Source organism: Phascolarctos cinereus, unplaced genomic scaffold, assembly GCF_003287225.1.
Source record: "Phascolarctos cinereus isolate Bilbo 61053 unplaced genomic scaffold, phaCin_HiC Scaffold_5;HRSCAF=322, whole genome shotgun sequence".
NCBI lineage: Eukaryota > Metazoa > Chordata > Mammalia > Diprotodontia > Phascolarctidae > Phascolarctos > Phascolarctos cinereus.
The window spans coordinates 100145253-100159130 of record NW_027555958.1 but is presented as its reverse complement, the minus strand read 5'-3'; the positions used below and the strand labels follow the sequence as shown (position 1 = coordinate 100159130).

The following is a 13878-nucleotide window of genomic DNA, read 5'->3' as shown; positions in this document are numbered from 1 at the left end:
GAGGGTAGAGACTGTTGGGTTTTTTTTTTAATCTTTATATCACTAACACCCAACACTAGGCCTGGCATATAGTGGATATTTAATAAATGTTTGTTGGGCTGAATTTTTTATTTGAATTCCACCATTTCAAATAATTTGCTTTTCTGTAGCACCATGAGGTTTATAAAGCACTTTCTTCACAAGAATTTGTGAAGTAGGTAGTGCATATTTTCCAATTTTATAGATTATAGATTAGAAAACTGAGGTTTAGAGAGATGCCTACCATGAATAATGATAGACCTGATAATACTAAAATGGGGAAGCATCTTGTTACAGATTGTTGGCCATGATCTCATGGCTCAAAGATAAGAGCTGGGACTTTAACCTATGTATCCTAATTCTAAGTCTGAAGCTAAGGCTCTGTGTATCAGGTTAGATGCCTCATATCGCATATCTCTCTTTTTGAAGTCACAGAGAAAAAGGTTCCATTCTGTATTCATTCCCAAATCAATATCTCTGCCCTCAACTTTTATGAAGAAATGTCCATGATAGTAGAAGCACATTGTTCTTCTAAAGTAAAAATAATTACTATTCATATGGCACTTGAAGGCTTGAAAAGTGCATTCCTTACATTAGCATTTATGTGATATGTAGATAGTGAGGAGGGTTTGACTATCCATATTTCACAAATGAGGTAACTGAGGCCCAGGGAAGTGTCATGATTTGTCCATAGTCACATAGCTGGTAAGAGTCAGGGACACAATTCAAATCCAGGTCTTCTTCATTCAGGTTCAGATGCCAAACTTTGTGAAGTCATATATCATGGGATTATAGATTTAAAACTGGAAGGGACTTCAAGGGCCATTTACTCTAACTCACTCATTTAAGAGATGAGTAAACCGAAGCCCAGAGAGGTGAACTCTATAGTCAGTGCTCTCATCACTGTTCCATTTTACTGGCTACTCTGTGTATGTCTTCTCAGTATATGTGACTCAAATCTCCAGTACTTAGTAGACAAAGATCTAACATTATCAACTGCTAAGCTAATTATTTTCCTTTCCTTTCCTTTTTTCTTGTGAAGTCTAAATGAAAAAAGAGAGAAGGATATTAGGGGACAAGTGAAGACCAGTGGTGAAGAGAGAGCTGTTTTATTTTGATCTTTTCCCCTTTTTATCAGTAATTTGAAGAAAGAAAGAAAAAAAATCAGAAACCTCCAAAGGTCTGTGTTCTGTTCTTCATTGCACCAGGGAAGCAAAAGACACATTGAAGAAAAGAAAGGGGGTGACTGGGGATCTGGCCCAGACTGAGGAGTATATCCAGATTCTCAGAGTAGTCTCCTTAATGAACTTCAAGACATACTCTTCGGGATTTGGTTTGTACAGAGAATCAAAGTTACTAATAGTTCATGGATTAAAAATAGATGATCTCTTGAACCTTGATGACTACAAGCCCTGAGGTAATTTTGCTGGTAGGATGATGATAATCTCAGAAATTGGTTTCATACCAAAATAACATTTACGCTTGACTACAGGCACTAGTGAAGTCAGAAAATTAGCTGGTTGATCAGGAACCCTACAGGAACTTTTTGACAAAACAAGAAAACAGTGTAAAACCTGAGTCTGACATTTACTCAGAAAGCTGTGAAGCAGCCGGGCCTGGAGGGCCCCAGGCAGCAAGAGGAAATGCCACTCTTGTATAATGATGAGACACTGATGGAGTCAATGGATGCCCAAAAGACTCTTATGGTTCTCTCTTATTTTATCTATCAGCCCCTGGTCTCTGACTCATTGCGCTAACAGAAGAATTTTGGTATTTTTTCCCCTTGATAACAATAGTTGAGGACTCAACAATGATTTGCTACTTATATATGACTTAGACCTCCTAGCTTACTAGTCTAATCCTTACATATGATCATATGGGAGGACGTAAGATGTTACAGAAAGGACACAGGAGATTCTGGTTAACATATAGCCCTGATCCTTGACATTACTAACCAGGTAACAGCAGGAAAATCATTTTATCTTCCTAAGCCTCAGCTCTTTCATCTGTAAGATATGGGAAATGATATCAACTCACTGGTCTTTTATTAGCAAAGCCCTTTATAAACTACAAAAATCTTCAATTTAACAGTTATTAGGTATCTATCAAGTATTGAGAAGTTTAGAAACTGTTAAATATGCATTCTCATTTCATCCTCACAATAGCCCTCTGAAATACTATCTGAATTTGACAAATAAAGGAATTAAAACTCATATAAGAGAAGACATAGGAAGGCATGGGGGAATATTATAGTCATCTTCAATATTTGGAAGATAGATATATAGATGTGGTGGAATGGATAGAATGCTGGATTTGGAGTCAAGAAGACATGAATTCAAATCCTTCCTCTGATACTTCATAGCTGTGAGACCACGAGCAAGTTACTTAAATTGTTATACTCAGGGTGGCTAAAATGCTGGATTTGGAGTCAGAAACACCTGTGTTCAAATCCTACTACCGACACTTGCTATCAGTGTGACTATGATTAAATCACTTCTCTGAGCCTTGGTTTCTACATCTGCAAAATGAAGACAAATAATTTCTTTAATACTTATGCAATGGGGTTGTTATGAAATTCAAATAAGACAACACTTACAAAGTATTTTGCAAACTGTAAGGCACTATATAAATGTTAACTATCCTAATAAAAAGTTAATTATTTTAAAATGCTGTATTAAATTTAATATCTTACTAGCATTTTGTCTATCCTTGTACAAAATTGTAAATATACAATAACTTCAAAAATGCCTCATAGAGAGAGGCAGAGTCAAGATGGCAGAGTAAAGAGAGGTACTCACCTGAGCTCTCCCCCAAACCCTTTCAAGTACCTTTAAAAATGACTCTAAACAAATTCTAGAGCAGCATAACCCACAAAAAGACAGAAGGAAACAGATTTCAAGCTGAAGACAACTTGGAAAGTTGGTGGGAAAGGTCTGTTGCACCAGGTTAAGAGATGGGGGCAGTCCACCACAAGCTGCATCAGCATAGTCCCAGCCACAGCAAACCAGGAGCAGGCCTTGAGAGCCACTAAATCAGCAGTAACAGGAGCTGCTCATGGAGCTCTCTGCCCACAGATGGTAAGGGGATTTAACAACTGGTTAGAAGGAGATTATAGAGGTCTTTTTGCTAGCACTGAGGCATGACTCTGTTGCTTTGCCCATACTTGCATCTGGGTCACAGTCTTGTGTGGCAGTTCTGGGGTGAGGAGGAGCACTGGCACAGTAAAGCTTATGGCAGCAGTGCAGAGAGAACCCTCCTCACAGTTCCAGGGCAGAATAGAGTGCTTCAGGTCATTCAGAGACCAGAGCACAGGCCACAAGAAGAGTAAAATCTCTCCTTAGATCATATCACCTCAGAAGAACTGAAAACTTACAGGTCTCTAGAAGTATCTCTGAAAACAGCTGCACAGAGTCCCTGAAGCTTGAGACAGTACACCCTCAACACTGGAATTGGAGCCCTACCTTAACAAAGAGTTAAAAGTCAAGTAATAGGCGGGGAAAATTAGTGAACAACAGGAAAAACTCTGACTGTTGAAACTTACTATGGTGACAAGGAAGATCAAAACACACACTCAGAAGAAGATAACAAAATCAGAGCTTCTACATCCAAAGTTTCCAACAAAAATATGAATTTGTCTCAGGCCATGGAAGAGCTCAAAAAGGATTTTGAAAATCAAGTAAGAAAAGTACAGGAAAAATTGGGAAAATACATGAGAGTGATGCAAGAAAATCATGAAAAACAAGTCAATAGGTTGATAAAGGAGACACAAAAAAATGCTGAAGAAAATGACACTTTAAAAAACAAACTAGGCCAAATGGTAAGAGAGGTTGAAAAAGCTAATGAGGAGAAGAACGCCTTAAAAAGCAAAATTTACCAAATGGAAAAGGAGGTCCAAAAACTCACTGAAGAAAATCATTCCTTAAAATTAGGATGGAACAAATGGAAGCTAATGATTTTATAAGAAATCAAGAGACAATGAAACAAAACCAAAAGAATGAAAAAATAGAAGACAATGTAAAATATCTCACTGGAAAAACAAGTAATCTGGAAAATAGATCCAGGAGAGATCATTTTAAAATTATTGGACTACCTGAAAACCATGATCAAAAAAAGAACATAGACATTATCATTCAAGAGAACCAGAGGGTAAAATAGAAATTGAAAGAATCCATATCACCCTTGAAAGACATCCCAAAATGAAAACTACTAGGAATATTGTAGCCAAATTCCAGACCTCTCAGATCAAGGAGAAACTACTGCAAGTAACCGGAAAGAAATAATTCAAGTATCATGGAGCCACAGTCAAGATAACACAAGATTTAGCAGCTCCTACATTAAAGGATCAGAGGGCTTTGAATATGATATTCTGGGGGTCAAAAGAGCTAGCACTACAACCAAGAATCACCTACCCAGCAAAACTGCATATAATCCTTTACGGGAAAAAGGGACATTCAATGAGAGAGAGGACTTTCAAACATTCTTGATGAAAAGACCAGAGCTGAATAGAACATTTGACCTTCAAATACAAGACTCAAGAGAAGCATAAAAAGGTAAACAGGAAAGAGAAATCATAAGAGACTTAATCAGACTAAACTGTTTACATTCCTACACGAGAAGATGATATTTGTAACTCATAAGACCTTTCTCACTATACATCAGGGTAGTTAGAAAGAATATATAAAACTAGAGGGCACAGGTGTGAGTTGACTATGAAGGGATGATATCTAAAAAATAAAATTAAGGGGTGAGAAAGGAATGTACTGGGAGAAAGAGAAAGGGAGAGGTAGAATAGGGTAAATTATTTCACATAAAAGAGGCAAGAAAAAGCTTTTACAGTAGAGGAAAGGAAGGTAGGGAGAAGTGAGGGGGGGTAAGTGAACCTTATTCCCATCAGAACTAGCTCAAAGAGGGAATGACGTACACACTCAATTGGGTTTAGAAATCTATCTTACCCTACAAGAAAGTAGGAGGAAGGGGATAAGAGAAGGTGGGAGTAATAGAGAGGAGTCCATTTTGGGAGAGGTGATAGTGAGAAGCAAAACACTTTTGAGGAGGAATAGGGTGAAAGGAGAGAGAGAATAGAATAAATGGTGGGAATAGATTGGGAGGGGCAATACAGTTAGCAATTGTAACTGTGAAAAAATTTTTGAAGCAAGTTTCTTTGATAAAGACCTCATTTCTCAAACATATAAAAAATTGAGACAAATTTATAATGAAAAAAAAAAGCCATTCCCCAGTTGACAAATGATCAAAAGATATGTTTTCAGATGAAGGAATCAAAGCTATCTAAAGGCATATAAAAATACTCTAATTTACTATTGATTGGAGAAATGCAAATTAAAACAATTCTAAGGTACTGTCTCATACCTGTCAGATTGGCTAATAGGACAGAAAAGGTAAAAGACAAATGCTGGAGGGAATGTGGAAAAATTAGACATTACTGCACCATTGGTGGAGTTGTGAACTGATTCTACCATTCTATAGAGCAATGTGGAACTATGCCCAATAAAACCATGGATACCCTGTGCCTGAGCAATATCACTACTAGTTCTATATCCCAAAAGAGATTTTTAAAAATAAAGGAGAAGGAACTATATGTACAAAAATACTTGTAGCTGCTCTTTTTTTAAAAAAAATTTAATTTTTAATTACAACTGTATAACAGACCACTTTATTCTTGCATCTTTTCAATGGTTTCTTCTTTATATTTGCCCTTCTCCTTTCCAACTTGTCGGGATTTGGCTTTATGTTCAAGAATCCTTTTGCAATCTTTATCCAGTTTTAGTCTGGTGATAACTACCTTACTAGGGTGAATGCCCACATGGACAGTTGTGCCATTAGCTTTTTCATGCTGCACACACTCAATGTAGATGACGTATTTCTTTCTGTAAACCTGTACTACCTTGCCAATTTGCTGACCTTTGTAGTGTCCACGAACCACCTGGACCTCGTCGTCCTTCCAGATGGTCATTGAGTGGACATTGTACTTCTGCCTCAGCTCCTTGGAGAGTGGGGACAACATAATCTTGTGCTGGATTTGCAAGGGCATATTGAAGCGTCTCTTGAGATTCTTGCTTTGGTCTGAGGTCACGGATGGATTGAACTTCATTTTGGCAAGTTGGACCACCTGAAAAAACATAGCTGCTCTTTTCTGGGGGCAAAGAATTAGAAATTGAGAGGATGCCCATCAATTGGGAAATGGCTGAACAAATTGTAGTATATGATTATGATGGAATACTATTGCACTATAAGAAATGATGAGCAGGATGCTCTAGAAAGAAACCTAAAAACCTAGACAGATTTGCATGGGCTGATACAAAGTGAAGTATACTGTGTACAAAGTAACAGCAATGTTGTAAGTTGATCAGCTATGAATGACTTAGCTATTCTCAGCAATACAATGATCTGAGACAATTTTGAAAGGCTTATGATAAAGAATATTATCCATTCCCAGAGAAAGAACTAGTGGTGTCTAAATACAGATTGAAGCATACTTCTTTTTATTTTCTTTATTTTTCTTGAGTTTTTTTGTCTCTGTTTTCTTTCACAACATAACTATTGTGGATATGCATGACTACACGTGTAAAACCTATATCAAATTGCTTCTCATTGTGGGGGTGGGGGAGAAGGGTGAGAATTTGGAATTCAAAGCTTTAAAAAATAAATGTTAAAAATTGTTTTTACATGTAACTGGGGGAAAATGAAATACTAAATTTTAAAAATGCCTCACAGAAGCCATGTACCCTCTTCCCAGCAGGGATAAAATGTGTTGCAATTAGAACAAAATGGCTTGGTATGACCATGTAACCTATATGGAAATGACAAAGGCCAGATGCATGACTCCAAATGCCACCTTGGGGGAACAAATAAGTGTCTCCAGGATTGTAATGGAAATCATGAAGATGAATTCCAACCCTCTTCAGCACCTGCTAGGAAGAACTCCATTTTTGCCGCCAAAAAGGGTTAAGTACTAGATGCAAAAGAAATAGCTTTCTGTCTGGTCTTCTTAGCTGACAGGACAAGGGAAAATAGTATGGAAAATCAGTAGAGTGACATTTCATTGACAGTTGGGGAGGGGGGTTAAATATCTCAAATTATTAACTTTAAAATGTAAACAGTTTTTAAACAAATGTAACTTAAAATAATATTTCAGATGATCAGTTATAACATCACATATAATGTATCTCAGATAAAGACAGATCCCTTATACTTACAAAAATGTCCCAATTGTAAGCACTTAATAAACCCTGATGAAGAAGGAAAGGAAGAGGAGGAGGAAAAGGAGGTGAAGGAGACAATGAAATGGTTTGGCTGTAAATAACAATTATATACTATTGTGTTAGGCACATAGGTCCTTAAATATTTGCTGATTGACATCATTTCCCTTAGCATGATTTCTGATTCAGAAATACAATCATAGACAGATTGGGAAAATGGAATATTTGCTTATCTAGTTTTCCTATTAAGAATGTGGTGCAGTGAACAAATATACTGGATTTAGAGACAGATATGGTTGTTTAATCATTTTCAGTCATTGTACAACTCTTTGTGATCCCATTTGGCATTATCTTGGCAAAAGTTCTAGAGTGGTTTGCCATTTCATTCTCATATTACAAATGAAGAAACTGAAGCAAACAGGGTTAAGTGACTTGCCCAGGTCACACAGTTAGTGTCTGAGGCCAGATTTGAACTTAGGAAGATAAGCCTTCCTGACTCCAGGCTTGGTGCTCTATCCCCTGCACCACCCAGCTTCAAGTCCTAACTCTACTACTTGCTACTTGGTCGATTTGGGTCAAGTTAGTTAACCTCTTTGAGCCTCAGTTTCCTCATCTTTAATATTAGGGGAGGTATCCTCTGAGGATATACAGTTCAAAATCTGTGATCAAAAGTTTCTTTTCCTTTTTGCATATTTTACCACCCCATAAAGAGGTGGCGGGAAATTTTTTAAGCAATAACTGCCCACTTTAAAAATCTGTGATTTTGGGGCAGCTAGGTGGAGCAGTGGATAGAGCACTGGCCCTGGAGTCAGGAGGACCTGAATTCAAATCCAGCCTCAGACACATAATACATCCTAGCTGTGTGACTCTGGGCAAGTCACTTAATCCCAATTGCCTCACTTAAAAAAAAGAAAAAAGAAAAAAAACCTGTGATTTCACTGCTTTAATTATTTCCGTCACTGGTAAAAATCACAACCTTTACATGCATTTAGTAGACTGTTTAGTGAATTGCTATGGCCAAAAAAACTCATTCCAAGTCTTTTGGTGAAAGATCTCCATAAATTTGCCAAGCTCTAAACAGAAGTACTTAATCTTTTCTATGTCATAGACTCTTTTCAGTACAGTAAAACCTATGGAGCCCTTCTTAGAATAATTTTAAAATACATAGAACATAATACATAAGAAACTAATTATATTGATGTATAGTTATAAAAATTTATTTCTAAAAAAATTCACAGATTCCAAGTCAAGAACCCTAGAGTATAGTTACTAGATAATTGACTCATGCTTTGACTGTTGCAATATCTTGCTGGTTGTTCTCCCTGTCTCTAGTCTCTCACCACTCCATTCAGCTATCAAACTGATCTTCCTAAAGTACATGTGTGACCACATCATCCCTCTATTCAATAAATCCTAGAGTCAGTCAGTAAACATTTATTAAATACCTACTACGTGCAAAGAACCAAGCTAAGTGCTATTTGTGGATGCAAGATAGGTAAAAGACAGTACCTGCTTTCAAGTTCACAATGTAATGGAAGAGACAACATGCAAACAATTATGTATAAACAAGATAAACTGGAACTAATTAACAAAGAGATAGCACTAGAATTAAGAAGGATCTAGAAAAATTTCCTATAGAAGATGAGATTTTGTCTGAGACTTGAAGAAAGCCAGGGAAGCCAGGAGAGCATTCTAGGTATAGGGCAGCAAATGAAAATGCCCTGAGGTGGGAGATGGTGTGTTGTGAATTACAAGTATAAGGGATATAATTCTGGGTTGAACCCAATCTCATCATTAGCCCTGTCCTGCAGAGGCTGCCTTGACCTAGTAACTGACTGAGGAAAAAGAAAGAGAAAAAAAAATTAGATTCCCTCTAATATGAATTGGTTAACAATCATTTCTCTCAAGAGTCTTGTTTGAAGAACAGAAAAGAAAACAACATCACTGAATCTTAGAGTATATGGGTTGTAATAAAGCATGAGAAAACAGGAAAGGTGGGGTGGGGATGGGGGCCAAGTTGTGAATAGTTTTTGGATGCCAAGCAGGATTTTACATTTGATACTGGAGGTGACAGGGAGTCACTACAGTTTATTGAATAGGGGGATAAAATGATCAGACTTTTAGGAAAATTAATTTGAAAGCTGAGTAGAGGATAGAATGGAATGGGGAGAGACTCGAGGCAGAGAGACCAAGCACCAGACTATTGCAGTAGTCCTGGTGTAAGGTGATCAAGGTTGGCACAAGGGTGGTGGCACTGTCCAAGGAGAGAAGGAGGCATATAAGACAGATGTTACAAAAGTAAATATGGCAAAATTTGCCAATGGATTAGACATAAGGGAAAGAAGAAGGTAAAAGAATGGGGGGAATTGAAGATGACCTCTAAGTTTTGAGCCTGGGAGACTGAGAAGATGGTGGTGTCTTTGACAATGATAGAGAAGTTTGGAAGGGGAGAAGGTTTTGGGGAAAAGAGGAGTTCAGTTTTCGACATTTTGAGTTTAAGATGTCCATAGGATATTCATCTGAGTTGTTTAGTATATAGTTAGAGACATAAACTAGAGGTCAGCAGAGAAGTTAGGGCTGGATAAGTTAATTTGAAAATCATCTGCATAGGTTAATAATTGAATCCATAAAAGTTGATGAGATCACCAAGTAACATGGAATAGAGAAAAAGGAGAAGAAGACCCAGGGCAGAACCCTCTGGAACTCGCATGCTTAGTAGGCATAACCTGGATGAACATCTAGCAAAGGAGACTGAAAAGGAGTAATCAGACTGTAATCAGACAGACCCAGATGGCTCCAGAGGAGAAAGCTAGGCTGGTGACTCTGAAAAGCCCTCCTTCACCCTACTACATACTAGACAGCTCAAATGGATGCACAGCCCTCCCTCACTCAAATCCAATTCACTTGCAAGTCATGGCAATATCTTCCCTATGCCATGGTCCTCTTTGAGAATGAAGGACAAACAACCAGTAACCACAGAGAGAGCAGTTGAATGATGAAACCAGAAGACAGATGGTTGAGAATTAAAAGAAAGGGAAAAGAAAGGAAGTAGAGTTTAGCCACAAGAGAAAGGAAAGATATGGGATTAGAGTTTAAAGGGACCTTAGAGGTCATCCATAAAAATGCCTGTGTTAAAAGATACAGAGTTCAGAGAAGTTCAAATAGAGAGAAAATATGAGTGGAGAGTAGAGAACTTTCAAAAGAGAGTAATTTCTTGGAATGAGAATGCTGTGGGAAAGCAATGGAGCCATGCTCTATGTGTGTTGTGGTAGTTGGGAGGGGGGCAGGGAAAGGATAGAGAATTGTGGGCAGGGGAATGATAGGTAAGAGATGAAAGCAAGACAAACAATAACTCTTCCTACAGAATCTCTCACTCCTGAAATGGCATACTGCCACCAGTTCACAAGTTAAGCCATGGCTAAGTTAGAAAGGTTTCTGAAAAAACAAACCAAGTCTGGGACTGCTTCCTCCTGCCCCAAATCCAACATTTCCTTGGAACCTGAAGAATTTTCTAGGAGACAGGCCTCCTCTGCTGGATTTTACATCCATGTTCCCCAGCCTGGCTATAGTTTTCCTTCTTTAGCTTCTCCCTTTCATTTACATGTGAATATGGCCCTTACCCATGCGCATTCCTGGAAACTTAAATATTCCCCACTACATTGAACAGTCTAAAAACCCATAAAATAAAGGTCAAAGCAATTCATACAAGAAGTATCATGCAAATAAAACCCACCACATACATTCAAACCATAAAACAGGCAGAGAACACAACAGCTAGACAAATTGTATGCACTTGCTTCAAAGTAGAATTTATTCATGAAAATAAATCAGGACTTTTTAAAAACCATGAAAACTGAGAAGCTGTTCTTATCTCAAGCCACAAAAGTCTCCTACTCTACATTTTGGATAGTGATTCTAGAATCACATGTGTTTATTTAGTGGGGTAGCAACTGTTATCATCCTCACTAACACTTTCATTGTCTTGAATGCAGATGAAACTGCCAAAACTACTAACAGCATTTCCAGGTAAATTTTGTTAGAATGTTGTTGTTCAGTTATGTCCAACTCATTGTGACCCCCATTTGGGGTTTTCTTAGCAAAGGTACTGGAGTGGTTTTCCATTTTCTTCTCCAACTCATTTTCTTTTATTTATTTTAATTTATCAACAATCACTTCCATATGCTTTTGAGTTGAAAATTTTTCTTCCCCTTCCTCCCCCCCACCCTCCCCAAGACAGTGCACAATATGATATAGGCTTTACATTTACATTCCTATTAAACATATTTTCACACTAGTGAAGTTGTGAGTAAAAATTAAAACCAATAGGAGGAATCATCAGAAAGAGGAAACAAAACTCAACAGAAGATAAAAATAAGTGATAGCGATTCGACTTCCATAGTTCTTTCTTTGGATGTGGACAGCATTTTCCATCCTGAAGCCTCTGGAGATGTCTTAGATCCTTGTAATGCTGAGAAGGGTTCAGTTTAACAATATTAGTCATCGTATAACATGGCTGTTATTGCATACAAAGTCCTCTTGGTTCTGCTCACTTCACTCAGCATCAGACCATATAAGTCTTTCCAGGTTTTCTTAAGTCAGCCTGTTCATCATTTCTTATAGCACAATAGTATTCCATTACATTCATATACCACAACTTGCTCAGCCATTCCCCAATTGATGGGCATCCTCTCAATTTCCAATTCTTTGCCACCATAAAAAGAGCTGCTATGAATGTTTTTTGTACATGTGGGTCCTTTTCCCATTTGTTTGATCTCTTTGGGATATAGCCCTAGAAGTGCTATTGCTTCTTTGGCTCATTTTACAGATGAGGACTGAGGTAAACAGGGTTAAGTGACTTGCCCAGGGTCACATAGCTAATAAGTGTCTGAGACCAGGTTTGAATTCAAGAAAATGCATCTTCCTGGTTTCCAGTCCAGTGCCCCACCCACTGCACAATCTTACCATGTAAATTTTACTTGCCATTAAAGCTAGTCTTATGGGCATAAAACAAAATGGTTTCTTGCTTGCTTTATTAATAGAATGTGTGTGAGGGGGAGAGGAAGAGAAGCAATTTCATGGCATTTTTCTTTCTGCTTACATTGATTGCATCTAAAACCATGTCACCCTTTCTCTCCCACTTCTCTGACATCAGTAGCTCTTTTTAGTTTTTGTCCTTTCTACATAATTCTGATCTGAGAAGCACTCGCTCACTTGAATTAGAGAAAGGCTAATCTCCAGAGAATGTAGAAAGTTGATCACAATGTCTCAGGAAGAAAACTTCATTCCCCCATCATCTGTTCAATTTGTATCTTGCTGGTGTCATCATTAATCTCCAAATTAATTGAGCTTCTTGGTGGAATGTTATTAATCAAGGTATCCCCATCACTTCCTGGATTCAGCACTTTTCCTTTGGTGATCTAACCAAAGTCACCTAGAAGGAACACAGGAGGTGGAGAGAGAGAAAGGCAAGATGGCCATTTAGTCTGTTATCTCAAGGCAAAATGAAGGCACGAAATGTAGCAATAAGTCTGTTCAACTAAGGAACAAGTGGTCAAATCGTTTCACCATGCTCAATATAAAGTACAACATTACATAAAAGACTATAATTTCCTCTGTAATTAGAGCCTCTGTAGTCACTATTATAATTACTTTTCTTTTTGTTTTCACATGTCTTCATTTAAAAAAGAAAAATTCTTGGTTAGATTCTCAAAAGCAAGAACTGGCCAAGAACTATACTGATATTCAATTATCTTCAGCATTCACCATATTTTGGTTTAATTACCTCATTAAGTCAACTAACCTTATCCTCCTTGACCCACTTTTCCTTATATATCCCTATTTCCCTCTCATTTTTATTTAAAAGTCTAAGAAATTCCTGGCTATTCTGGCTCATTAAGGATGTTGACACGGAGAATTCATTCTCTCACTGCTCTTTCATAAACAGCTTTATTTTGGGGTTAGTATCAGAAGGCAATATCATTCAAAAGACATTCAGGGCATCTTGATATTGAATTCATGGCAATGCTGGGGTAATAACCATCCCATTATCAGAAGAAGTCCAAGTTGCCTATAATTCTGTCTGAATCTTCAAAGCAGTTGATTAGCAATCACTTCTTAACTCTGCTCTCTACAGGGTATGTACCCAGGTTTTAATGACCATCTAGATGTATGCCTGTGTCCATCAATCATTTGATTGGGTGAACTCCAATCAAATCTCCCACCTCCATCTCCCACTTACTTAACTAAAACTCCCATTATGCCCCCAAACCTGTATGTCATTTAATTACCTTAAGGCATTTTAGAATGCATTTAAGCAAACTGATATTTTTTAAAAGCATAAGCACCATAATAGCCAAGCAATCATGCATACATCCCTAACCACAACCCTCAATCAGTCTCCTTTCTGACCTGATCCCACCTCATTCCCAAAATAGCCAGCAGTAGAAAACCTGGAAATTTAGTCCTTACCAATTACCAGTCAAGACCAAAGCAAAGGCAAGTCATCCACAAATAGGGACACTGTCACACCACATTAATGAATACAGAAACTATAGACACCCTGACTCTGTGTTGGTCATCTACTTTGCTTGAGATCATGCACATACATTGAGCTATGCTTCTGATTGAATAGTGTCAGGACAAA

The 13878-nt window shown here is 37.7% G+C and overlaps 1 pseudogene across 5 annotated transcripts in view; it reads right to left on the bottom strand.

Annotated features, from left to right (window-relative positions):
- Positions 1-13878, bottom strand: part of LOC110208563 (large ribosomal subunit protein uL24 pseudogene) — a 45516-nt pseudogene that overhangs the window by 11900 nt on the left and 19738 nt on the right. For 3 of the 5 annotated variants that reach the window (XR_013487504.1, XR_013487503.1, XR_013487502.1), the window contains exons 2-3: positions 12447-12666; positions 5690-6169 (exon numbers count right to left, since the gene is read on the bottom strand). The product of XR_013487504.1 is annotated as a large ribosomal subunit protein uL24 pseudogene, transcript variant X3 (transcript). Of the gene's footprint in view, positions 1-5689; positions 6170-12446; positions 12667-13878 lie in introns of those variants that run through there. The other 2 variants (XR_013487505.1, XR_002324555.2) reach the window with 2 other exon arrangements.